The sequence below is a fragment of the Chenopodium album genome, chromosome 15 (assembly GCF_948465745.1).
Source record: "Chenopodium album chromosome 15, dcCheAlbu1.1, whole genome shotgun sequence".
In the NCBI taxonomy this organism is placed as follows: Eukaryota; Viridiplantae; Streptophyta; class Magnoliopsida; order Caryophyllales; family Amaranthaceae; genus Chenopodium; species Chenopodium album.
In genome coordinates this window covers 25,598,630-25,626,312 of record NC_137848.1, presented here as the reverse complement: position 1 = coordinate 25,626,312, position 27,683 = coordinate 25,598,630, and the positions used below count along the sequence as shown (strand labels likewise).

At 43.5% G+C, this 27,683-nt stretch overlaps 2 pseudogenes; both read left to right on the top strand.

The window, feature by feature from the left end:
- Positions 1 to 13,234: 13,234 nt before the first annotated feature.
- On the top strand, positions 13,235 to 13,333 carry LOC145583609 (small nucleolar RNA R71; annotated as a pseudogene).
- Positions 13,334 to 16,578: 3,245 nt separating this feature from the next.
- On the top strand, positions 16,579 to 16,677 carry LOC145583607 (small nucleolar RNA R71; annotated as a pseudogene).
- The last annotated feature ends 11,006 nt before the right edge of the window (positions 16,678 to 27,683 follow it).

Sequence of the window (27,683 nt, the reverse complement as noted above, 5' to 3'; positions counted from 1 at the left end):
CCAAGAGGACTTACAGCCGGTTATTCAACCGGAAGGCCTTGAAATCCCTCAACCTCCGCCTCAGCCTCAGCCAGAGGTATTCACTGAGGAGGAGGAAGAAGAAGACAATGATGTGGAGACCTACATAACCAAAGATGGCTCCCTCATCTCTAAATCCATTCGTTCCAGAGATCAACTAGAGCGAAATGTAGACCAGGCGGGCCCAAGCAGGCACCCACCTGGAAGGCCAGAAGGGGAAACCCAGAAGGCTAAAGGTCAAGCCCTAGTCACCCGGGATGAGCTCATGAAATTCATGACCTCTTTCAAAGGTGAAATCAAGGCCATGATCAACAAAAAAAAGGCAGGCTCTAGCAAGAGCCAGCCGGCTAAAAAGACTCCCAATGATGGGAAGAAGAAGAAGCCGGTCAAGGACATGCAGCCAACTCCTCATCCAAAGGAGAAGGCAGCCGCAAAATTTGATTGGTCTAAGATTCTGATGTCCTGGCGACCCCAGCCGGAGGCCCAAAAGGCGTCTACCTTCGATGCAAGACATGTCATTAATCGGAGGAGACAGCAACAGTCTGAGTCAGCTTCTACCTCAAGCTTTCCAGACAGCTTCAAGGAAGCTTCTGCAAGGAATTCTATGTCCTTGCATGAGAGTCGGACAGGCGGTAAATCCGTCAACACCGAACCTCAGCTGATGATAGGGTCTATGCCATACGCACCCCAGGCGCAGTATGGGCAGTATGGCCTCCAGTTCATGCAGCCACCCCCATTCGGAGGTCAGGCAGCATATACCAATATCCAGCCACTGGACTGGCAGCTGCGGCTGATGAGGCTAGGCGAGCAGCCGTCTGCCTTCGCAGCCAGTATAACCGAGGCGGCTCAGCCGACCAAGGTTAAGAATGTGTTGGTGGGCACCTATGATGGTACCACCAACCCAGAAAACCACCTGATGGCATACACCAACCTCATGTGCTTACAGGGTTGGGACGATGCCACCTGGTGTCGATGTTTCCCGGCTACACTGAAGGGCATTGCCCAACAGTGGTTTGGCAACTTGCCAGCCGGCTCAACTGATTGCTTCAAGAAGCTAGCCTTCTTGTTTGCTACCAACTTCTCAATAAACATCCCTGCTAAGAAAACGAGCCTTGATTTGAGCACCGTTAAGCAGGGTGAGAAGGAAGGGCTACGCTCATATGTTAGGCGGTTCAACCTGGTCAGGATACAGATCCAGGGACTGTCTGACGAGGTAGCTTTTACAGACTTTTTCAAGGGTCTGAAGGACGGGTCGGCTTTTAAGTTCGACCTTGTTCGAAAAGGGGTATTTACGCTACAGGCGGCCCTGAGGGAGGCGGAGAGCTACATACAAGCTACCGACCTCTGCACGCCTGGTAGCCAGTCAGACTCCAAGAAGTCTGACAAAGAAAAAGAAAGTCGGTCAGCTCAGCCGGGTAATGAAAAAGAAGAGAGCAAAAAGAGAAAAGAAGTCTGGGCGATTAGTGATTCTGACCAGCCGTCCCAGAAGAAAAAGAGAGAGTTTAAACCGTACGTCCCCAAGTACGAGTTTAACAAAGACTGCAACTCCATCCTCACGGAGGTAAAGGACCGGCTTTCTATTGAGAAGCCGAATCGAATGAAGAGTTCCGTCCAAACACGGAACAAAAATAAATTTTGCCAGTTCCATGAGGAGGTTGGCCATGATACCAACGACTGCTTCAGTCTACAGCGGACGTTGGACCGTCTGGCTGACAAAGGGCTTCTAAAGTCCTACATTTCTAAGTCCCCAGCTGGGGCAAAGAAGAAGAGCAAGGGTCAGTCCTCCAAGGCTACCCCCCAGCCTACTAGTAGTTCGGATACCGACAAGGATCCGGTCTACACTATAGCAGGCGGATTTTCATGTGGTGGCCCTACCATCCGGGGCACCAAGAGCCATCTTCGAAAGATAGACAAGGATGATGATGAGCAGGCGTCTGCTTCTTCCACCTTCCCAGACGTCCTCATAACTGAGAAGGACAGGGGCAGCGTCCGCCGTCCGCATGACAACCCGGTCGTCATTCAATGTAAGGTTTCCAACCAGCTGGTTGGACGGATCCTTATTGACACCGGCAGCTCGTCGGACATTATCAGCCTCCGGTGCTTGCAGAAGCTAAAATACAACTCCAGGAGCATGCATCCGGTAACCCACCCCTTGGTTGGTTTTGGGGGTGGGATGGTCTACCCAGCCGACAGAATTGACTTGCCCATCCGGCTGGGAGAAAAAGGCCAGGGACGACATATTGTCGTCGGGTTCTTGGTCGTGGAGGAGTTAACCGCCTACAATATCATCCTTGGTAGGCCAACCCTCAACGAAGCCAAGGCGGTGATCATCCCGTCTCTCATGCTTATCAAGTTTGAGCGGGATGATAGCTCTGTTGGTTCCCTGAACGGGGATCAGAAGACGGCTCGGGAGTGCTACCTCTCAGCCGTTAAAGATACTGTGGCCCCAGACGGCCAAGAGAAGGAACCAATAGACCTTGACGCTGTCAAGGATGCCAACCCTGCCCCACCAGCCGTTGGTAAGAAATGAAAAGCGCCTCTGCTGGTGGAGGTGAAGAAAGAGAAAAAATAGCAATCACTGACCGGGGAACGGTCAGACGAGCTCCGTCCCCAACCGGATGGAGAAAATATTGATCTCGTGTTGGACGACAGCCGTCCAGAGCGTACGGTGAAGGTTGGGACGGTTGCTTATGCTACTTTGGGTGCAAGCTTGCACCTTCTGCTGAAAGAATTCAAAGACATCTTTGCCTTTGAAGTGGAAGAGATGTCAGGCGTCAGCCCGGATCTCGCTGTCCACAAACTCGCCGTGGATCCCAAAAAGAAGTCCATCCGGCAAAAGAAAAGAAACCATGGCGAGGAAAGAAGTCAGGCGGCAGCTGCCGAAGTCAAAAAGCTTCTAGACGCCAGGTTCATTCGGCCCTACAATTTCCTCGACTGGGTGGCCAATGTGGTCCTTGATAAGAAACCGAATGGGACCTGGCGCATGTGTGTTGATTACACAGACCTCAACAAGGCGTGGCCAAAGGACAGTTACCCGCTTCCAAAGATCGACAGTCTGGTCGACTCTACAAGGCGTGGCCAATGTGGTCCTTGATGAGCTTTATGGATGCCTACTCCGGCTTCCATCAGATACCCCTCTGGAAAAAAGATCAAGAGAAGACGGCCTTCGTCACTGATTTGGGGTTATTCTGTTATACTGTGATGCCGTTTGGCTTGAAGAATGCGCCTGCCACCTTCCAACGGATGATTAATACGGTCTTCATTAATCAAATTGGGAGGAATGTGGAGGCGTACATCGACGACATGATATTCAAATCCAAGCAACAGACGGATCACCTTGCTGATCTCCGAGAAACATTCACCACCCTCAGGCGGCATAAGGTCATGTTAAACCCCAAGAAATGCGTCTTTGGTGTTGAGTCTGGGAAGTTTCTCGGATTCCTGATTGATCAAAGGGGGATAGAGGCTAACCCCGAAAAGATACAAGCGGTAATTGACATGAAGTCACCCCGTTTTGTCAAGGAAGTTCAGAGACTAACTAGTTGCCTGGCGGCCTTAGGGAGGTTCCTCAGCCGGTCAGGTGACAAATGCCTTTACTTCTTCCAAGCAATCAGGAAGAAGACCAGGTTTGAATGGGGAGATGATGCTGAGACGGCATTCTAGAAGCTAAAAGAGCATCTGCACTCTCTGCCTAGGTTGGTCAGTCCTCTACCTAGGGAGACGTTGTATATGTATTTAGCCGTCTCAGATCATGCTCTCAGTGCCGTTCTCCTTGCTGAGCGAGACGGCGTTCAGCTCCCGGTTTACTTCATTACCCATGTTCTTAAAAATGCTGAACTCCGATACCCTGTGGTTGAAAAATTTGTCCTTGCTTTGTACATGGCATTCAAAAAATTGAAGCCTTACTTTCTGGCTCATCCGGTGGTGATTTACACCGACCAGCCACTCAAGCGGCCAATGTCTACCTTGGAGTCATCCGGCAGAATGTTCAAATGGGCTATTGAAATGCAAAGTCTTGAAATCACTTACGAACCAAGAAAGGCAGTGAAAGGTCAGGCGTTTGCCGACTTCATTGTGGAAATGACCCGTCCGGTGGCTACGGATAATCTTGATCAGGTTTGGAAAGTGTTTGTAGACGGGAGTTCTACAAAGAACGACTGTGGTGCAGGCGTAATTTATGAGTCTCCTGAGGGGGACAGATATGAGTATGCACTACGGTTCAAATTTCATGCCTCAAACAATGAGGCAGAATATGAAGCCCTGCTAGCCGGAATCCGTATGTGTAAGGCAGCAGGGGCAACAAAAATTGACGCCTACTCTGATTCACAGTTGGTCGTTAGCCAATATGAGGGAATATTTGAGGCAACTCACCCGGCTATGATCAAATATCTTTAGGCGGTCAAAGAAGAGGCTGGGTCACTTGAGGAGTTTCATTTGAATCAAGTACCCAGGTCTGATAATAACCAGGCGGATGCACTATCAAAGCTTGCATCTTCCGCCTGCCATGATACGCCTCGGTCAGTCTTTTGGGAAGTACTTGAAAAAGAAGCATCTATGAAGATCCCTTTAGAATCCTAGACCGAAGCTCTACCTGGATGGAGGGCATCCGGGCATACCTCTCAGACGGTACACTTCCTGATTCGCCACAGGAGGCAGCCGTTCTGAAAAAGCGAGCCGCAAGCTTCGAGTTGAGAAATGGAGAGCTCTTCAAGGCGGGGTTTCTTAAGCCTCTTTTAAAGTGTGTAACCCTAGAAAAGGGGAAGGAAGTTCTCGAAGACTTGCACTCGGGATTCTGCGCCTCCCATATAGGCGGCAGATCTCTAGCCGTCAGAGCCAGACGACATTACCTTTGGCCCACTCTAGAGGCAGACGCCAAGGAATTGGTGAGAAAATGTGACAAGTGCCAGAAATTTGGCAAACTTATTCACCGTCCGGCTACTGATTTGACGGCCATCCACAGCCCAATCCCGTTTGCAAAATGGGGCATGGACATTTTAGGTCCTTACACGCCTGCTCCAGGCAGAAAAGGTTACATCTTGGTGGCTGTTGATTACTTTACCAAGTGGGTAGAGGCTGAGGCGGTAAAAAAATCAAGACATCAGACGTCATTTCCTTCATCTGGAAGAATGTTATCACCCGGTATGGGGTTCCTATGTCCATGGTGTTTGATAATGGTCCTCAGTTTGAGACGCCTTAGCTTAAAACTTGGTTGGGAGATCAAGGGATCTCAAGTTATTTTGCATCAGTCGGTTGTCCCCAAGCAAACGGTCAAGTTGAAGCCTTCAACAAACAGATCTCAGACGGCATTAAGAAGAAAATTGAAAGAGCCGGTGGCTTATGGGCTGAGGAATTAATCCATGTCCTATGGGCCATCCGGACAACAGCAAAGGGGGCAACCGGTTTATGGTGCTGAAGCCGTCTTGCCCATTGAACACTATGAGCCGACTCTCAGAGTCATGCTATGTGATGAAGAGGCAAACTGGGAGGCAATGCGCCTGACATTGGACTCACTTCCAGAACGCAGGGGCAATGCCGCCTTGCGTCATGAGATTTACCGTCTGAGAATGACAAGAGCCTACAACAAGAGAGTACACAGGCGTCCTTTGAAAGTGGACGACCTAGTGTTACGAAAAATGGAGGCAAAGGGCCAATGAGCTTGGAAAGCTAACTCTTAATTAGGAAGGCCCCTACCGGATTTATGAAGAAGTAAGAGACGGCACCTACCGCCTGGAAACTCCAGACGGCAGGCGCCTGCCTAGAACTTGGAATGTAGATAATTTGAAAAAATACTACTTCTGAGATTTTGTAATTTTCGTAAACAAGAAGTACATTAATGAGAAGTTGCTTTTTGTTGTCATTTTTGTCTTATGCCCCGTCTGAATTTCAGACGGGTCACTTGTTTGTTTTTCTGAGTTTGACACTTGGAAATTGAATTAACGTCTGATTGACGAGAGGCCAATGGCCAGATAAGTAAGCTAAGCACAAAAACGCTTAGTGGCTATACAGCCGGTCTAAAACAAGACCAGAGGCCAATGGCCGGATGGCTGCTTCACCCATGAATTCGCCTGTCCCAACATGGACAAAGGCGTCCGGCGACACCCCTCCGGGTGCAATCGTCGCAGAGAGAAGCCAACTTGCTTACTCTACGTATCAATGCAGACGGCCACCATTGGACGGCTGAATCAGCCATTCATAGCCGTCTGACCTGAACACTCTAAGGAAAGATCAAGTTTCGGAACCCGGATGTCCAAGGACATCAGTCGGCGACCGACTGCATTTCTTACTTAGCGTTTTTTCATTTTTAAATTGTACACATCCTCATTTGGGGCAAAAGAGTTGTGCAATGGCTATATGAACTTCACTTAGACAGACAACACCGTCTAGCTAGAAGCTGAAACGCCTGCTAATGTACGGCTGTGTACTTGGTTTGGGGCAATCACTACTGTGATTGATTGACTTACAAACGTATCATGCTCTTTGCAGCATCAGACGTTCCCAAGTCAATCAACCAACTCCATTTGAAACCAACCACACAGCTGTCCAGGGGCAAGGACAGCCGCATACTTTTGATAAGTTAGGCAAGATCAGCCGCATACTTTTGATAAGTTAGGCAAAAATTGAAAATGCAAAAAATTTGAAAAGTGCAAACACAAGCGCAAAAAAGATCAAAACCGACTCATTCGGTGCATTCATTAATTATCCACCCAACCAAACATTTGTGGTGGGGAAAATGTTATCCGGACCCCGTCCGGGAAAAAAGAAATTGTTGTTGAACACGGCTCCTCAGCCGGTAAAGATACAAACATACTCGGCACACAGGCCGGAAAAGCAAATCAATGGCATACTGCCGCAGAAAAAAAAAAAAGAGAGAAATTGGTACACAGCCGCTGAAATCATTGCTCCGCAGACAGTCCCTCCTAGCCCTTCTCTCCTTCTTTAGGAGCTTCAGCCTCAGGCTCGGAATGCTGAGTTTCAGCCCAGGCGAGGAAGGACTCAGGCTCTGGCTCACCCTTTCTATCTCAAGAATATAACTTCATCAGCATACTTGTAAGCTAGAGCCCAGACGCCATAATCCTTTTCAGGATACAAGGCGTTCCAAGCAATCCTCATCATAGCCTCGTATTCAGCGGCCATCTCAGCAACCAGACGGTTTTGATCCGCCTAGAGAGTTGCTCGGAAGTTATCCTGAGCTTTGGCCGCCTGCTTCTCCAACTTAGCAATTTTGCCCTTCAAATCAGCATTCTCTGAAGAGACTCCTTGAAGCTTTTGGAGGTCTTCCTGGGCCTTCTTGAGGTCCTCCCTGAGCTTGGGGAGGTCCACCTCTGCCTGCTTTTGGGCCGACTCAGCATCCTCAGCCTTTTTCTTGGCCGCCTGCAGATCCGTCTCCAGCTCTGAAATCTTGGCCGCCTGTGTCATTTGGGTTGCTTTAGTTTCAAGATCGTCAATTATGCACGAGTATAAAGCAACATTATTGGCGTCTGAGGCGGACTGCTTGGCCCGTCTTACCTCATCCCGCTTGCGGGTGTAAGGACGCTTGAGCCCGTCTACCCGCAGCAAAGCCTGCAAAAGCAAACAAGGTTAGTAGTGCAGGCGGAGAAAGACTTGGAGAAAATTATTGAAAAATAGTTCAAGTGTTTTACCTCAGCAAGGAGGGTCAGAATACGTTCAAGGTTGAACGTCTCAATCCCCGGTATAGTATCCTTATCCCGTTTGCTGACAGCATCCAGCATGGCCTTGGCATGCTTCTGGACGTCTGGCCAACGGGGAGATTGATCTGCACCATAATCAGCGTCAGATTGAGATACTAAAGCAGCGCCTATCTGGTCTCGACCGTCTGAGGATGACGTCTGCTGGGAGTGTGTTTTCACTCGCAACGGCAATCCCAGCTCAGGCGGGGATTCAAAAGGGTTCTTACCTGCAGAGCCGGCCAGACGGGAGTCGCCGGCAGGCGTGGTGAACCCCCCGGTTGTAGATAGGGGGTTGACCAAGTCAAGGCCAACAGAGCCGGACACTCTCTCATTCCTCCCCCCTATCCGCATTTGTCTCCCGACTGGGGCGTTGGGAGTTGCAGTGGAGGTGGTCTTTTTTGAGGTCTTGCTGGGGTTAGAGGCGGTGGTCTCCTCCCTAGCCCGTTTGAGTTTTTTCTCAAACGTCTTGTCCACCTCTCCTCCCTGAAAAAATAAAACAAGTTAATGTTAGCAGTCGAAGGAAGGAAACTTTGAAAGTAAACTCACAAAAATGGTCAGGCGTTTACCTTGGCCTTAAGCTCTCGCGCCTGGGCCTCCGCCAAGTCACGGCGGATCTGCGCAGAGGACCGTCTGGGGGTCTTCTCGTCTGGCAACATGTTCAAAGCTTCTTCTGCAAAAACAAAAAGGGTAATCAATTAGTACATCATCAAAAACATTTCCGACATAAAAGTAGTACAGACGAAAATTATTCAGGCGCGTACGTCTGGTGAACATGTGCCCTAGCCCGCAGGCGGCTAGAAAGCATTCATCCCTAAGCCAGGCGCTCTTAGGGATCCAGTTCTTGGGGACTTTTATTGTCTCCCCGGTTGACAGTGTAGCGTCTGTGAGGCCGAAGAAGTCAGCCTCAATTATTTCGTCGAAGTCCTCATCCGGGATCCGGGGAAGACAGCATTTCCGACCCAGAAGGTCGGGCTTCTTATTGTACTGGCGGAGCTCGAAGTTCTCCCGCCTGGTGGGAGCCGTCAGCAGATAGAATCTGTGCTTCCAGCCGTCAAATTTTGAGACCTTGTCCAAGGTCATCATGTATTGAGGGAACGTGGTTAGAGTATACCACGCTCTGTACCCGCCTGGGTTGCGACTAAGATAATGCATCTTAGCAAAGGCTTCCCAGCCGGGGTGAATTCCTTGGAATTCACAGGCGGCAACATACCCCAGAATATTTGCCCAAGAGTTGGGGGTAAGTTGCCAGACTCCGAGGCCATAGCCTCTCAAAATTGCCTTCACCGCCTCGTGAAGGGGGAAGCGAAGTCCTGCCTTGAACGCCGCCTCATAACAGCCGAAGTAGCCGTTAGCGTTTCGTTCTTCATTTTCCCAGGAAATGGTACCGTTTGGGGGAGGCACCCTTATTTTCCACCCGTCTCCCATAGGGTGCATCTTCAAAAAGTTTTTAAGACCTTTTTCCATGAGGTCTATGTCTTTCATGGAGACGTGGATTTTGAAGGGATTGTCCTTCTCCTTCCATTTCTTCCTTTCTTCTTCCTCACTATCCTCAAGCGGAGGAAGATCGTCACTGCTCTCTGAGGAAGAGACGTCAAGTCCGCTTCCCGTCTCCTCCCCAGATTGGGAAACGGAAGCTGAGGCGGCCTCCTCACCGCCTTGGTCGCACTCGTCCAAAAGCGAGTCAGGAGGAGTTTGGCCGCCTGATCCTTCGCTCCTATAATTGGGATCCTGTGCCGTCTGCATAGTCCGAGCCATTGCGCCCTGCACAGACGCGCAAATGGTCAGAATCCAAGCATGAGGGTGGTCCCAACACCCTGAGACGGCACTACCAGTCCTAGACTCAGCCGTCCCTGGTGAACGGCTGGATTCTACCCTAGGTTGTGCCTTGTGTGTTGGTGATGAATCCATTTATTGCAAGGAATATATACAAGCGGTAAAATGAAAAAAGAGCTGAGAGAGTCAGAGACGGTACCTTTAGATTTGAGATCTGAAGGTAGACGGGTCCGCCTGTGTTGAAGAGGCTGAGTTTTCTTAAACTTGCGCTTGACTCAGACGGGTGACTTCTGCTCTCTCTTTGAAGATTCTCTCTAAGTTTACTCTGAAAATTTTTGTGAAACGTACAAAAATATGAGGGTAAACGGCTATATAAAGAGGGTAAACGAAGGGGTATTCCTGTAATTTACCCAGAAGGTAAACAGTAAAATTTTGGCGGTAAAATTACCACCATTCAAAGAGTGACACGTGTCACAGATGCCACGTGGCGTGCCACGTCACATCTGTGAGGGGAAAATGTTTAGGGTAATTTTACCCCGCCATGTGGCCCAATCAGAGGGCGACACGTGTCAGCCCAAGGATGGTCCAAAGTGGACCTATCCCTGCTTGACACGTGTCATCCCAGATATTTGGGGAAATGACGGCCTTCCGGCCCAAATCCCGAGAAAGCCACAATGCGGCGCAGCCCACCACTGATTAGGGTTCTGTGACCTAATTAGGGGCACAATTCCCAAGGACCCTATAAATAGGGAGATTCCCCTCTTTTAGAGGGCACGTTTTTCCACTTATTACAAACTGTCCCTTTGATAGAGACAACCGAGCTAGAAATCCTAGCAGATCCCCACCTAAATTTCCGCACCTTTTTCTCTCCTTTCAAGTTACTAACTTGATCGTCGGAGGCGGAGCACCTTCCAACCGGTGTCTCCGTTTGTCTTGCAGGTACAGGCCGCTCCGGACCGGTCTTCGAGCTGTAACTCTCCCGAGGGATAAAAACACCCAAAACAGGATCATCCCACAGATAGTGTCTTGCCTCTATCTTGAGCTTCTTTCGTTGATTCTTAGAAAAGGAAGGTGGAAACTCCCCACATGCAAGAAAGTTCACTAAGTCGGCAAACCATGGGAGCTCCTTTGCCTCAATAGCATATAAGAAGTCGTCAAGCATCCTATCCTCAATTGGAGAACCATTATCATGAATTTGAGGATCTTCAAGACGAGATAGATGATCCGCCACAACATTTTCCGCTCCTCTGTTATCCCTAATCTAAATATCAAAAGTTTGAAGTTCGAGCACCCAAGGTTCAACCTACGCTTTGGTTCTTTCTTAGCAAAAAAGTACTTGAGAGCCACATGATCCGGGAAGATAATGGTCTTGAAACCTAACAAATAACAACAGAACTTTTCAAAAGCATGAACAATAGCCAAAAACTCCTTTTCCTTTATGGTGTAGTTCCTTTGAGCACCGTTTAGAGTCTTGGACATATAATAGATCACATGTAGCTTCTTTACCACTCTTTGACCCAAGACACCTCCAATTGCCGAATCACTCGCATCGCACATCAACTCAAAAGGTAAATCCCATCTTGGGGCTTGAACAATAGGAGTAGAGATTAGAGCCTTCTTAAACTTATTAAATGCCTCTAAACACTTATCATCAAATAAAAACTCGGCATCCTTTTGAAGAAGATCATTGAGGGGCTTTGCAATAAGCGAGAAATCCTTGATAAATCTTCTATAAAACCAGGCATGTCCTAAGAAAGATCTCACTCTTTTCACATTTACTGGAGGTGGAAGCTTCTCAATAACCTCAATTTTTGCTTTGTCCACCTCTATCCCCTTGTGAGAAATCTTATTGCCAAGGACTATGCCTTCTTCCACCATGAAGTGACACTTATCCCAATTCAAAACCAAGTTCACCTTCTCACACCTTGCCAAAAATTTCCTAATGTTTTCAAGACATGCCTCAAATGAAACACCGCCCGTGGAAAAGTCATCCATAAACACTTCCATTTCCTCCTCCAACATATCTCCAAATATACTCATCATGCATCTTTCAAATGTTGCGGGAGCATTACAAAGGCCAAACGGCATTCTTCTGTAAGCAAATGTTCCATAGGGACAAGTGAAGGTTGTTTTCTCTTATTCTAGTAGGTAAGAGTTCCCCTAGCTCAAGTCTTTGATACACCAAATATGGCATAAGGCTAACACTAGCTCCTAGGTCACATAAGGCATTTCGCATTTTATAAATGGCACAAGGGATGGAAAAGTTTCTGGGGTCTTTTAGCTTAGGTGGCATCTTCTTCATTATGATTGCACTCTAATTCTCGGTCAAGTTCACCGTCTCTACACCATCAAAAGTCCTCCTACCACTCAAAATGTCTTTGAGGAATTTTGCGTAGTTAGGCATTTGGGTGACAACTTCGGTAAATGTTAGAGAAAGGTGAAGTTGCTTGAGCATGTCAATGAATCTTCCAAATTGTTCATCTGACTTGTGTCTCATGAATTTTTGTGGATAAGGAAGCTTGGGTTTCACAATTTGTTTCTCCACTCTCACCTCACTAGGCTTCTCAATCTCAACCTCACTCAAAGATGCACCATCTCTCTCATCTTCAACCAAAACCTCTTTTGTGCTCTCCTTGGTCTCACTCTTCCTAGGAAAACTCTCCTCAAGAACCTTACCACTCCTTGTGACAATAGCATTGACCAGTCTCTTGGGATCTAGGCCTTGGGAAGGTAAAGAAGAAGGACTAGCATGGTCTTTCAAAGCATTAGCAAGTTGAGAAATTTGGTGTTCAAGCATCTTATTATGAGTCATCATTTCATTAAATTTCTTGTCACTTACCGGCATGTAACTGTTCAACAACTTTGTTTGATTTTCAATGATTTCTTCCAAATTAGTTCTATGTGAAGAAGAAGAGGTTTGAACATAGGAATTATCATTTTGGGCCTTTGGCACAAAACCGGGTAGGGGACCCCTTTGAGAATTATTTTGAAAATTTCCACTATTTTGATTGTTCCAAATACCTCTACCTTGAATATGGTTACCGTAACCTTGGTTATGATTGCCATAATTTTGGTTATGATTTTGGCTACTATAACCTTGGTTATTATAGTTACCTTGGGAATTTTGGTTCCTATGGATCCTATTACCACCACCTTGGTTGTAGTTGTCAAAATTGTCATGGTTGTTGTAATTCCTATTTCATTGACCTCTTTGATTCTCAAACCTGGAATCATGATTATTTGACACATAGTTCACATGCTCATTCACATTTCCATCTTGATCATCGCAAACATCCATACATGCATGAGGGAAACTAGAAACATTATGATCATACGACCCGCAATCATCACAAAACAAGCATCCACTAGGCATGTTATTAGAAGAGGGAGGGAGTTGAGAATTAGAAGACATACCTCTCCCCTTAGATTGGGAGGGAAGACTTGAAACTTGGTAGGTAGCACTTTCCAACTTCGCCTTGATAGCAGACATCTCCTTCCCCAAGTTTGTCAATTGTGAGGATAGATTGTTGATTACATTGAGATGATCAACCGAGTACACCGAAGAGCTACTCTTGCTAGTTGACTCTCTTTCTCCAACTTGCTAATCTCTATAGTACCTCACTATGTCTTCAATTATGTCCACCACTTCCTCTTCCGTTTTGTTCATTATAGGACCTTCGGCTCCCCCATCTAAACAAGATTTTCCTTGAGGACTAAGGCCTCCATAGAAGATTTGAATAATTTGGTAAGTGGGAATTTCGTGGTGAGGACATTCTCTTTGATACTCTTCGTATCTCTCCCGTGCTTCATAGAGACTCTCACTAGGCTTTTGCCTGAAACCTTGAACCAAAGCTCTAGCCTCCGCCGTTTTCTTTCCCCGCCCCCTTCGCTCGCTTCTTCTATTTATACCCTTAATCTTTTCCCTTTTAGGGGGATAATTTAATTTGTACTTGACATATATTTTTCCAGATTTAGTAGAGAGAGAAAGTAGAGAGAGAAGCATAAGATACTTGATTGTACTAGAATTTGATCTTGGATTTCATTTTAATCTTGGATTTCTTCTTCTCATCAATGAAGGTTTGTGAAATTTCTTTCCCTTGAATTTACGCTTATTGCAATTTCCTTTAATGTTTGAATGTTTGATTTGAATTTCTTTCCTTGCTTTGGAATTTGTTAGGAGATTTAATTCCTTCTTGATTGAACTTGAAATGAATATGATTTTGATTAAATTTGTTTGTTTTTCAATTTCACCATGATTAGTGAGTTGATTAGTTGCTAAGGAGAAGGGGAAGCATGCTAGATTGATGATTTTTGCTAGTTGATGATCCTTGATTGATTGAATTGTTGCAATTAAATTGGTTAACATGGTTGTGCATGTGATTAATTAGACTAGGAGTGATCAACCTATAAGATTAATCTAGATTGCTTTGCAAATTTCAATGACATGAACCCTTGATTTGAGAATTGCTTTAATTGATTGATTTTGATTGTGATTTTCCTAGCTAGCCATTCATAGTGAACCCTAGTTTGGCTTATAGGAAATAGCTCTTGAATTCCTTTGATTGCAACTATTTTTTGCCCTTTGTAACCTTTAAATTGATTGAGTGATCCTTCAATTAGTATAATCATTGAGCTTGCATGTGAAAGCAATATCCCTAGTGTTTAGTATATTGAATTTCTCGATTAATCTAGTTTTCCCGATACCTTAGTTACCAACCGCATCTTCCCTCAATCTTCAAAGTAGCTTGACCTAAGCTATAGCTTGCACCTACTCATTCCCTTGGGTTCGACCCTTGACTTACCATATACTCGTATTAGGTTGGTCGAGTGTTTATAAATTTTCTTTGGCTCAAGGAAACGATAGAAAACGACCTACTTTGGATTAGCTTTATAAATTTTCTTTGACTTTCATTTAATTCAAAAAGCCTTGTTTGAATGTGTTTGAATGGTTTTAGCTTTCATTTGATTCAATTAGCTTTGGTTAATGCATTTGACTTTCATTTGATTCATAAAGCTTTATATGTATATGTTCGGCTTTCATTTGACTCAATTAGCTTTTTTGAATGCATTTGACTTTCCTGTGATTGCAAAGGCAATATTTGAATTTGTTTGACATTCATTTGATTCGATTATTTTTGTTTGAAAGGGTTTGACTTTCATTTGATTCAAAAATCTTTGTTTGAATAAGTTTGACTTTCATTTGACTCACTTCGCATTTTTGAATGCATTGGACTTTTATTTGATTCAAAAAGCTTTGTTTGAATGTGTTTGACTTTCATTTGATTTAAAAAGCTTTGTTTGAATGTGTTTGACTTTCATTTGATTCAAAAAGCTCTGTTTGAATAAGTTTGTCTTTCATTTGACTCCATTAGCTATTTTTAAAGCAGTTATCTTTCATTTGATTCAAGAAGTTTTATTTTAATGTGTTTGACCTTCATTTGATTGAATTAGCTATAGGGACAAGTGAAGGTTGTTTTCTCTTATTCTATTAGGTAAGAGTTCCCCTAGCTCAAGTCTTTGATACACCAAATATGGCATAAGGCTAATACTAGCTCCTAGGTCACATAAGGCATTTCGCATTTTATAAATGGCACAAGGGATGGAAAAGTTTCTGGGGTCTTTTAGCTTAGGTGGCATCTTCTTCATTATGATTGCACTCTAATTCTCGGTCAAGTTCACCGTCTCTACACCATCAAAAGTCCTCCTACCACTCAAAACGTCTTTGAGGAATTTTGCGTAGTTAGGCATTTGGGTGACAACTTCGGTAAATGTTAGAGAAAGGTGAAGTTGCTTGAGCATGTCAATGAATCTTCCAAATTGTTCATCTGACTTGTGTCTCATGAATTTTTGTGGATAAGGAAGCTTGGGTTTCACAATTTGTTTCTCCACTCTCACCTCACTAGGCTTCTCAATCTCAACCTCACTCAAAGATGCACCATCTCTCTCATCTTCAACCAAAACCTCTTTTGTGCTCTCCTTGGTCTCACTCTTCCTAGGAAAACTCTCCTCAAGAACCTTACCACTCCTTGTGACAATAGCATTGACCAGTCTCTTGGGATCTAGGCCTTGGGAAGGTAAAGAAGAAGGACTAGCATGGTCTTTCAAAGCATTAGCAAGTTGAGAAATTTGGTGTTCAAGCATCTTATTATGAGTCATCATTTCATTAAATTTCTTGTCACTTACCGGCATGTAACTGTTCAACAACTTTGTTTGATTTTCAATGATTTCTTCCAAATTAGTTCTATGTGAAGAAGAAGAGGTTTGAACATAGGAATTATCATTTTGGGCCTTTGGCACAAAACCGGGTAGGGGACCCCTTTGAGAATTATTTTGAAAATTTCCACTATTTTGATTGTTCCAAATACCTCTACCTTGAATATGGTTACCGTAACCTTGGTTATGATTGCCATAATTTTGGTTATGATTTTGGCTACTATAACCTTGGTTATTATAGTTACCTTGGGAATTTTGGTTCCTATGGATCCTATTACCACCACCTTGGTTGTAGTTGTCAAAATTGTCATGGTTGTTGTAATTCCTATTTCATTGACCTCTTTGATTCTCAAACCTGGAATCATGATTATTTGACACATAGTTCACATGCTCATTCACATTTCCATCTTGATCATCGCAAACATCCATACATGCATGAGGGAAACTAGAAACATTATGATCATACGACCCGCAATCATCACAAAACAAGCATCCACTAGGCATGTTATTAGAAGAGGGAGGGAGTTGAGAATTAGAAGACATACCTCTCCCCTTAGATTGGGAGGGAAGACTTGAAACTTGGTAGGTAGCACTTTCCAACTTCGCCTTGATAGCAGACATCTCCTTCCCCAAGTTTGTCAATTGTGAGGATAGATTGTTGATTACATTGAGATGATCAACCGAGTACACCGAAGAGCTACTCTTGCTAGTTGACTCTCTTTCTCCAACTTGCTAATCTCTATAGTACCTCACTATGTCTTCAATTATGTCCACCACTTCCTCTTCCGTTTTGTTCATTATAGGACCTTCGGCTCCCCCATCTAAACAAGATTTTCCTTGAGGACTAAGGCCTCCATAGAAGATTTGAATAATTTGGTAAGTGGGAATTTCGTGGTGAGGACATTCTCTTTGATACTCTTCGTATCTCTCCCGTGCTTCATAGAGACTCTCACTAGGCTTTTGCCTGAAACCTTGAACCAAAGCTCTAGCCTCCGCCGTTTTCTTTCCCCGCCCCCTTCGCTCGCTTCTTCTATTTATACCCTTAATCTTTTCCCTTTTAGGGGGATAATTTAATTTGTACTTGACATATATTTTTCCAGATTTAGTAGAGAGAGAAAGTAGAGAGAGAAGCATAAGATACTTGATTGTACTAGAATTTGATCTTGGATTTCATTTTAATCTTGGATTTCTTCTTCTCATCAATGAAGGTTTGTGAAATTTCTTTCCCTTGAATTTACGCTTATTGCAATTTCCTTTAATGTTTGAATGTTTGATTTGAATTTCTTTCCTTGCTTTGGAATTTGTTAGGAGATTTAATTCCTTCTTGATTGAACTTGAAATGAATATGATTTTGATTAAATTTGTTTGTTTTTCAATTTCACCATGATTAGTGAGTTGATTAGTTGCTAAGGAGAAGGGGAAGCATGCTAGATTGATGATTTTTGCTAGTTGATGATCCTTGATTGATTGAATTGTTGCAATTAAATTGGTTAACATGGTTGTGCATGTGATTAATTAGACTAGGAGTGATCAACCTATAAGATTAATCTAGATTGCTTTGCAAATTTCAATGACATGAACCCTTGATTTGAGAATTGCTTTAATTGATTGATTTTGATTGTGATTTTCCTAGCTAGCCATTCATAGTGAACCCTAGTTTGGCTTATAGGAAATAGCTCTTGAATTCCTTTGATTGCAACTATTTTTTGTCCTTTGTAACCTTTAAATTGATTGAGTGATCCTTCAATTAGTATAATCATTGAGCTTGCATGTGAAAGCAATATCCCTAGTGTTTAGTATATTGAATTTCTCGATTAATCTAGTTTTCCCGATACCTTAGTTACCAACCGCATCTTCCCTCAATCTTCAAAGTAGCTTGACCTAGGCTATAGCTTGCACCTACTCATTCCCTTGGGTTCGACCCTTGACTTACCATATACTCGTATTAGGTTGGTCGAGTGTTTATAAATTTTCTTTGGCTCAAGGAAACGATAGAAAACGACCTACTTTGGATTAGCTTTATAAATTTTCTTTGACTTTCATTTAATTCAAAAAGCCTTGTTTGAATGTGTTTGAATGGTTTTAGCTTTCATTTGATTCAATTAGCTTTGGTTAATGCATTTGACTTTCATTTGATTCATAAAGCTTTATATGTATATGTTCGGCTTTCATTTGACTCAATTAGCTTTTTTGAATGCATTTGACTTTCCTGTGATTGCAAAGGCAATATTTGAATTTGTTTGACATTCATTTGATTCGATTATTTTTGTTTGAAAGGGTTTGACTTTCATTTGATTCAAAAATCTTTGTTTGAATAAGTTTGACTTTCATTTGACTCACTTCGCATTTTTGAATGCATTGGACTTTTATTTGATTCAAATAGCTTTGTTTGAATGTGTTTGACTTGCATTTGATTTAAAAAGCTTTGTTTGAATGTGTTGGACTTTCATTTGATTCAAAAAGCTCTGTTTGAATAAGTTTGTCTTTCATTTGACTCCATTAGCTATTTTTAATGCAGTTATCTTCCATTTGATTCAAGAAGTTTTATTTGAATGTGTTTGACCTTCATTTGATTAAATTAGCTATGTGGAAAGCATTTGACTTTCATTTGAAGAAAAAAGCTTTGTTTGAATGCGTTTGGATTTTATTTAATTTAATTAGCTTTGTTGAATGCATTTGACTTTCATTTGATTCAATTAGCTTTGTTTGAATGTGTTTGGCCTTCATTATACTCAATTAGCATTTTTTAATGCATTTGACTTTCATTTGATTCAAAAAGCTTAGTTTGAATGCATTTAACTTTCATTTAATTCAAAAGGTAATATTTGAATGTGTTTGACATTCATTTGATTTAATTATCTTGTTTGAATGTTTTTTACTTTCATTTGCTTAAAACACCTTTGTAAGAATAAAATTGACTTTCATTTGACTCTATTAGAGTTTTTTAATGCATTTGACTTTAATTTGATTCAAAAAGCTTTGTTTGATTGTGTTTGACTTTCATTTGATTCAAAAACCCTTGTTTGAATGTGTTTGGCTTTCATTTGATTTAATAAGTTTTGTTAAATGCATTTGACTCTCATTTGATTATAAACGCCTTATTTGAATATGTTTGCCTTTTATATGACAGAATTATCTTTTTTATATGCATTTGACATTCATTTGTGGTAAAAAATAATTGTTTGAATAAGTTTTACTTTCATTTGAGTCAATTAGCATTTTTGAATGCATTTGACTTTCATTTGATTCAAAAATCTTTGTTTGAATGTGTTTGACTTTTAGTTGATTTAAAAAGCCTTGTTTGAATGTGTTTGGCTTTCATTTAATTCAATTAGCTTTGTTGAATGCATTTGACTTTCATTTGATTCGAAAAGCTTTATTTGAATATATTTGCCTTTTACTTGACTCGATTAGCTTTTTTGAATGCATTTGACATTCATTTGAGGCAAAAAGCTTTGTGTGAATAAGTTTGACTTTCATTTCACTCAATTAGCATTTTTGAATGCATTTCACTTTCATTTGATTCAAAAAGCTTTGTTTGAATGTGTTTGACTTTCTGTTGATTCAAAAAGCTTTGTTTAAATGTGTTTGGCTTTCATTTGATTCAATTAGCTTTGTTGAATGCATTTGAATTTTATATAATTTATAAAGGTTTATTTGAATATGTTTGGCTTTCATTTGACTCAATTAGCTTTTTTAAATGCATTTATCTTTAAGTTCAATTAGCTTTTTTGAATGCTTTCATTTAATTGAATTAGCTTTATTTGGTCTTCAACGGTCTGAAGGATGGGTCGACCTTTAAGGTCGACCTTGTCCGAAATAGGGTTTTCACCCTTCAAGAGGCGTTAATAGAGGCGGAGAGCTTTATTCAAGCAACCAACCTCTGCTCGTCCAACCATCAGTCGAATTCTAAGAAGTTTGACAAGCAAAAATAGAGTCGGTCTGCTTAGTCGGCTCAGAAAGCTGAAGAGAGAAAAAAGAGAAAAGAAGTTTGGGCGGTCGATGAGCCTGATCAGCCGGCCAAATAGAAAAAGAAAGAATTCAAACCGTACGTCTCTCGGTATGATTTCAATATAGACTGCCACTCCATCTTCATGGAGATGAAGGACCGACTGACCATTGAGAAGCTAAATACGATGAAGAGTTCCGTTCAGTCGCGGAATAAGAATAAATACTGTCACTTCCATGAGGATCTAGTCCATGACATCAACGACTGCTATAACCTCAAGCGGACGTTTAACCGTTTGGCTAACAAGGGCTTTCTGAAGTCCAATGTCTTGAATCCAAAGTAGCTTTCCAAGACGAATCCGGGGCAGTCGTCTAAGACTGTCCAGCCTATTAGTAGCTCGGACACCGACAAGGATCCGGTCTACACAATAGTAGGCGGGTTCGCAAGCGGGTGCCCCACCATTCAGGGCACCAAGGATCATCTAAAGAAGATGATCCACTCGGTTGATGATGGACAGGCGTCCACCAGTAATACATTCTCAGACGTCCTCATCACTTAGAAGGACCGGGGCAAAGTCTGCCGGCCACATGACGATCTAGTCATCATTGAGTGTAAGGTCACCAACCAGCTGGTTGGTCGAATCCTTATAGACACGGGTAGCTCCATCAACTACAAGTGTCTGTTCAAGCTGAGCTATAAGCTGGACAACCTGCGCGACGTCTCCCATCCACTTGTTGGCTATGGGGGAGGGGTCGTGCACCTAGTCTATCCGGCTGGCGCAGAAGGGAAAAGGGCGACATATGATCGTCCGGTTCTTAGTGGTTAAAGAGCTGACCGCCTACAACATTATTCTTGGCCGACCCACTCTAAACGAGTGCAAGGCCGTCAACATCCCAGCTCTTATGCTGCTCAAGTATGAAAAAGATGATGGCTCTGTCGGCCCCCTCAACCGGGATAAGAAGACGGCAAGAAAGTGTTATCTCTCAAACGTCAAACCAACGACTGCTACTGCCGGTCAGTCGAAGGACCAATAGACCTTGACGATGTCAAGGACCCTGATTCACCCCCTCAAGCAGCCGCAAAGAAAAGAAAAATTGATCAGCTGGTGGAGGTGAAGAAGGAGAAGAAATAGCAATCACTGACCGGGGAACGGTCAGATTGGCTATTCAAAATTATAAAAATATTTGTTTGTATATGTTTGACTTTCATTTGACTCAATTAGCTATTTCGAATGCATTTAACTTTCATTTCATTCAAAAAGTTTTATTTGAATGTGTTTGACCTTCATTTGATTTAATTAGCATTGTTGAATGCATTTGACTTTCATTTTAGGCAAAAAGCTTTGTTTGAATGTGTTTGGCTTTCATTTGATTTAATTAGCTTTGTTGAATGCGTTTGACTTTCATATGATTCAGAAAGCCTTTTTTGAATATGTTCGTCTTTCATGCCGTTTGAGATTAACTTGTTAAAGGCTTCAACTTGGCCGTTTGCTTGGGGTCGACTGACTAATGCAAAACACTGTGAGATCCCTTGATCTCCCAACCAAGTCTTGAGATGAGGCGTCTCAAACTGAGGTTCGTTATAAAAAACCATAGACATAGGCACCCGAACCGGATGATGATATTCTTCCAGATGAAGGAGATGACGTCCTTAGTCTTGATGTTTTTGATCGCCTCTGCCTCTATCCACTTGGTGACATAATCCACGGCAAAAAAGATATACCGCCATCCACTTGATGCAGGAGTATATGGCCCTAGGATGTCCATGCCCTATATGGCGAACAGAACAAGGCTATGAATAGCTGTCAGATCTATGGCCGGACGGTGTATAATCTTGCCGAATTTTTAGCATTTATCACATTTTTTCACCAACGTCATGACATCTTTCTCAACGGTGGGCCAGAAGTAGCCCTTCCGTCTGGCCCTTTCTGTTAGAGACCGGATGCCTATATGTGAGGTAAAAAAGCCCGCATGCAAATCTTCCAGAATTTCCTGCCCCTTTTCGAGGGTGATGCATTTCAAGAGGGGTTGTAGGAACCCTTTCTTAAAAAGTTCTCCTTTGCAAATTTCAAAATTGGCCGCATGCTTTTTCAATGCGTCTGCTTCTGGAGCTGAATCTGGCATCGTGCCGTCTAGCAGATATGCCCGGATGTTATCCATCCAGGTATAGGTTCGGTCGAGTACTTCCAATGGGATCTTCTTCAATTTTTCCTTTTTCCATTACTTCCCAGAAGACTAACTGAGGTGTATCACATGAGGCGAATTACGCCAGCTTAGACAGAGCATCCGCCTGGTTGTTTTTGGACCGAGGCACTTGACTTAGATTGAATTCTTCAAGTGTCTCGGCCTCAGATTTGACCCCCTGTAATTATTTGATCATAGCCGGATGGGTGGCTTCACAATCACCATGGTATTGGCTAACGACCAACTGAGAGTCAGAGCAAGCGTCAATCTTAGTTGCCCCTGCCGCCTTGCAGATGCGTATGACGGCCAGCAGGACTTCATATTCTGCCTCATTATTTGAGGCTTGGAACGTGAACCGTAGTGCATGCTCGTACTTATCTCCCTTAGGAGACTGATTAGTGTTATTTGGCACAGCCGACCTTATCATTTCGACAATAAAGTCGGCGAATGCCTGCCCCTTTATTGCCATCCTTTGTTCGTAAGTGATTTCAAGACTTTGTAATTCAATATCCCATTTGAGCATTCAGCCCGATGATTCAAGGGTCGTCAATAGCCGCTTGATCGGTTGGTCAGTATAGACCACTACCGGATGTGTTAAGAAGTATGGTTTTAACTTCTTGACATCCATATAAAGAGAAAGGCCTAGTTTTTCAACCATGGGGTACCGAATCTCTGCGTTTCTGAGAACATAGCTAATGAAATAGACCAGGAGCTAGGTACCGTCCCTTTTAGCAAGGAGAACGGCACTAAGAGCATGATCTAAGACAGCCAAATACATGTAGAGCGTCTCTTTAACATAGGCTTCTTCCTAATTGCTTGTAAGAACTAAAGGCACTTGTCACTTGACCGGTTGAGGAATCTCCCTAGGGCCGCCAGACAACCTGTTAATATATGTACTTCCTTGACAGTGCGGGGTGACTGCATGTTAATGACCGCCTGTATTTTTTAAGGGTTGGCCTCTATCCCCATCTGGTCAATCAGGAATCCGAGAAACTTCCCAGACTCAACACCAAAGACACACTTCTTGGGATTGAGCATGGCCTTGTGCCGCCTAAGTGTGGTGAATGTTTCTCGGAGGTCGGCAAGGTGATCCGACTGTTGCTTGGATTTGACTATCATGTCATCGATGTAAGCCTCTACATTCCTCCCAATCTGATTAATGAATACTGTATTGATCATTCGTTGGAAAGTAGCAGGCGTATTCTTCAAGCCAAATGTCATCACAGTGTAACAGAATAACCCCTGATTAGTGACGAATGTCATCTTTTCTTGATCCTTTTTCCACAGGGGAATCTATTGAAAGCTTGAGTAGCCGTCCATAAAGCTCATCAGGGTATGTCCGGCTGTAGAGTCGATCAGACTATCGATCTTTTAAATTTAGTGTAATTAACACACGTGCGCCAGGTACCATTCAGCTTCTTCATAAGCACAACATTCGCAACCTAGTCAGGAAAGTTACATGTCCGAATGAACCCAGCGTCTAATAGCGTTTTTACTTCGGCAGCTGCCGTCTGACTTCTCTCCTCGCCATGATTTCTTTTATTTTTCCAGATGGGCTTCTTTTTTGGATCCACGGCGAGTTGTGGACAACAAGATCTGGGCTGATGCCTAGCATCTCTTCCACTATAAAGGCAAAAATGTCTTTGAATTCTTTCAGCAGATGGTGCAAGTCTGCACCCTTCTTCGCAAAAGCAACCGTCCCCACCTTAACAGTTCACTCTAGATGGATGTCGTCTAGAGGAATATTAATGTGCTCACCAGCCGGCTAGGGACGGAGGTCGTCTGACCGTGCCCTAGTCAGTGATTGCTATTCATTTTCTTTCATGACCACCACCAGCTGATCAGTCTTTCTCTTCTTTGCGGCTGGTGGGGCCGGATGATCATCCTTAATATCATCAAGGTCTATTGGATCCTTCTCGTGTCCGGTTGCTGCGACTGCAAGTTTGACGTTCCAGAGATAGCATTCTCTGGCCGTCTTCTAATCTCCGTTCAAGGAGCCAACAGAGCCATCATCCCTCTCATACTTGAGCAGCATGAGAGATGGGATGATGACAGCCTTACACTCGTTTAGAGTGGATCGGCCAAGAATGAGGTTATAGGCGGTCAGCTCTTCGACAACCAAAAATCGGACGGTCCTGTGCCGCCCTTTGCCCTTTTTTCCCAGCCGGATAGAGAGATTTATCTGTCCGACTGGTTACACCACTCCTCCCCCAAACCCAACAAGGGGATGGGACACAACATGCATGCTATTGATGTAGGGAAAATGTAGGTCGTTTTCTACCCTTTCCTAGAGCCAAGCAAAATTTATAAACACTCGACCAACCTAATACGAGTATATGGTAAGTCAAGGGTTGAACCCAAAGGAATGTGTAGGTTCAATCTATAGCCTAGGTCAAGCTACTTCAAATATTGTAGAAAGATAGGGTTGGTAACTAAGGTATCGAGAAAGCTAGATAAATCGAGAAATTCAATATACTAAACACTAGGGATATAGGTTCCACATGTAAGCTCAATGATTATGCTAATTGACGGATCACTCAATCAATTCAAACATTACAAAGGACAAACAATAGTTGCAATCAATGGAATTCAAGAGCTATCTCCTATAAACCAAGCTAGGGTTCACTATGAATGGCTGACTAGGAAAATCATAATCAAATTCAATTAATTAAAGCAATTCTCAAATCAAGGGTTCATGTCATTGAAATTTGCAATGCAATCTAGATTAATCTTATAGGTTGATTACTCCTAGTCTAATATAATTAATCACATGCACAACTATGTCAACCAATTTAATTGCAACAATTCAATCAATCAAGGATCATCAACAACCAGAAATCATCAATCAAGCATGCTTCCCCTTCTCCCTAGAAACTTATCAACTCCCTAATCATGGTAAAATTGAGAAACAAAACAAATTCAATCATAATCATATCATTTGAAGTTCAGTCAAGAAAAAATTCAATCACTCAACACTTTCTAAAGCAAAGATTAAAGTTCAAATCAAACATTCAAGAATTAAAGGAAATTGCAATAAGTGTAAATTCAAAGGAAAGAAATCTCAAAAAATTTCATTGAATTGAAGAAGAAATTCCAAGATCAAGTTGAAATCAAAGATCAAATTCAAGTACAATCTAGTAATCTTAAGCTTCTCTCTCTACTTTGTCTCTCTACTCAATCTAGAAAATAAGTGTCAAGTACAATATATGTCGTCCCCCGAAAAAGGAAAAGTCTAAGGGTATAAATAGAAAATCGAGCGAAGGGGAACAGGGCGCCTGGTGCGTGCGCACCACCAGGCCGCGCGCGCGCAAGCACCACCTTTGCCGCGCGCGCGCACCCCTGCTTGGTGCTCGTGGCCTTGCCTCGTTTTCTTGCTCGATCGATCTCCGTGCTCCCGAGCATACCTATCATTGGTGCACCCGAGGTGATGCTCGTGAGAAGGGCAGCTCCTTTATCTTCCAAGCATTTGAACACTTCGAGCCAAAGCAATGCTTCTATGGTTCTTGTGCTTGCGGAGCTAGCTTGAATATCATGTTTGGATTCTCGAACATAGCTCCATCAACTTCCTTGAAAGCGCTCGAGCTTCCTTCTTGATAATTAAACCTCGGGAAATTCAACACACCTACAAAACAAGTCAAAGAAACGAAGAAGCGAGAAAAGATAACCGAGAAATGAATAAAATAGATAGAAAACCATCAAAAGCACACATTTCTCAAAACTTATGCACAAACATGCAAAACAAGCATTATTATGCAAAACCACGACATAAAAGACTAAAAACGAGCATAAAACTACAAAGAAAACCTACACTAAGAGTGCCATAAATGACACTCATTAGCTATCCAGCTTATATTTGAGCTTGGAAAGGCACTTGCAGCTGATGATGTCAGAGGAGCTACCTGTGTCAATCAGAATGCGGCCAACCAGTTGGTTGGCCACTTTGCACTCGATGACCATAGGGTCATCATGCAACCGGCGGACTTTGCCCCTTTCCTTCTTAGTGATGACAACTTCTGGGAAGGCGATGGTGCTAAACGCTTGTCCCTCTTCAATAGAATTGACCATCATTCTCACATGGTCCTTGGTGCCCCGCATAGTCGGGCCACCTCCAGCGAATCCGCCTGCTATAGTGTAGACCGGCTCCTCATCGGTGTTCGAACTACCAATAGGCTGGGGATACTTTTTGGAGGACTAACCCGGATTCACTTTGGAAGTCACTTTGGACTTCGCATAGGACTTCAGGACTCCCTTGTCGGCAAAATGGTCAAGCGTCTGCTTGAGGCTGTAACAATTGCCGACGTCCTCATGGAAGTGGGAGTGTTTGTTTTGTTCCGATTTTCAGCAGAACCTTTCATTGGATTTGGCTTTTCTAAGGTGAGCCGATCCTTTATCTCCATGAAGATGCAGTAGATGTCCTTGTTAAACTCGTACCTTGGAACATACGGTTTAAATTATTTTTTCTTCTTTTGGGCCAGTTGATTAGAGTTATTAACCGCCCAGATCTCTTTTTTCCTCTTGCTCTTTTCAGGCTTCTGAGCCGGCTGAGCAGGCCGAGTCTCCTTCTGCTTGTCAGACCTTTTAGAGTCCGGCTGCTTATTTGAGGAGCAGAGTTCGGTCGCCTTTATATAGGCTTCCACCTCTATCAGGGCTTCCTGGAGGGTAAAGATTTTCTTGCGGACAAGGTCGAACTTTAAAGTTGACCCATCATTTAGACCTTTGAAGAAGTCTGTATAGGCTACCTCGTTAAACATCCCATGAATCTGGATTCTCACTAGATTGAACCGCATGACGTAGGAGCCCAATCCTTCTCTATCTCCCTACTGCACATTGCTCAGATCGAGACCTATTTTCTTTGTAGGGATATTCATAGAGAAATTGGAAGCAAACAAGAACGCAAGCGTCTTGAAGCTGTTTATGCATCCAGCCGGCAGGTTTCCGAACCACTATTAGGCTATGCGCTTCAGGGTAGCTTGGAAGAAGCGACACCAGGCGGCATCATCCAACTCCTGTAAATACATGAGGTGGGTGTATGCTAGAAGGTGATCTTCTGGGTTGGAGGTACCATCATAGGTTCATACCAACACATTCTTACCTTGGCCGGTTGTTTGGCCTCGGCTATCTCCCTGGAGAACGCAGAGGGTTGTTCCCTAAGGTTTTGCAGCCGAAGCTGCTAGTCCATAGGCTGGTAATTTCATGTCGCCTACCCTCCAATGAAGGCAGGCTAGATGTAGGGCAAAGCGGGCGGCCTGTATAATGGTTGGGCCACATACTGTATCGAATTGATTACATGAGGACCCGTGTAAACGGAGGGGCCGCTTGACGGAGTCTTGTGTATTGATTGTGAATTCCTCACTGAGGTATTCTTGAAGGTATCTAGGTAAGTCGACGTGGATGCCGACTCAGACATCTGTTGGTTCTTCTTTTGCTCAAAGTAATGTCGAGCATGTGAAAAGGTCTTTTTGTCACCATCCGACTGCATATGCCGGATGACCTTTCTTTTTGCCGCTTTTGGGAAACAGAGTTTTGGAGAGATCCATCAGGTGCTAAGCCTTCTCCTTGGTAGAGGGTGAGGGGTAGGCTGCTAGTCCTTGACTGACTTTGCTTTCTCAGCCTGAGCTGGTTTTTTGACCGAATGTTCCTTCCTAGGAGCAGCTGTCCTCTTGGTGATCAATTCCTTGCTTTCACCCTTAAAACTTGTCATGAATTTCATGAGCTCATCTCGGGTAACTGGGGCTGATCTTTCCGCCTACATCTGATCAGACGGTTATCCATGGGATTTGCTTGTACCCACTTGGTCAATGTTTCTCTCCCTTCTGTCTTTGGGACAGATGCGTTTAGAGATTAGTGACCTATCAGTGG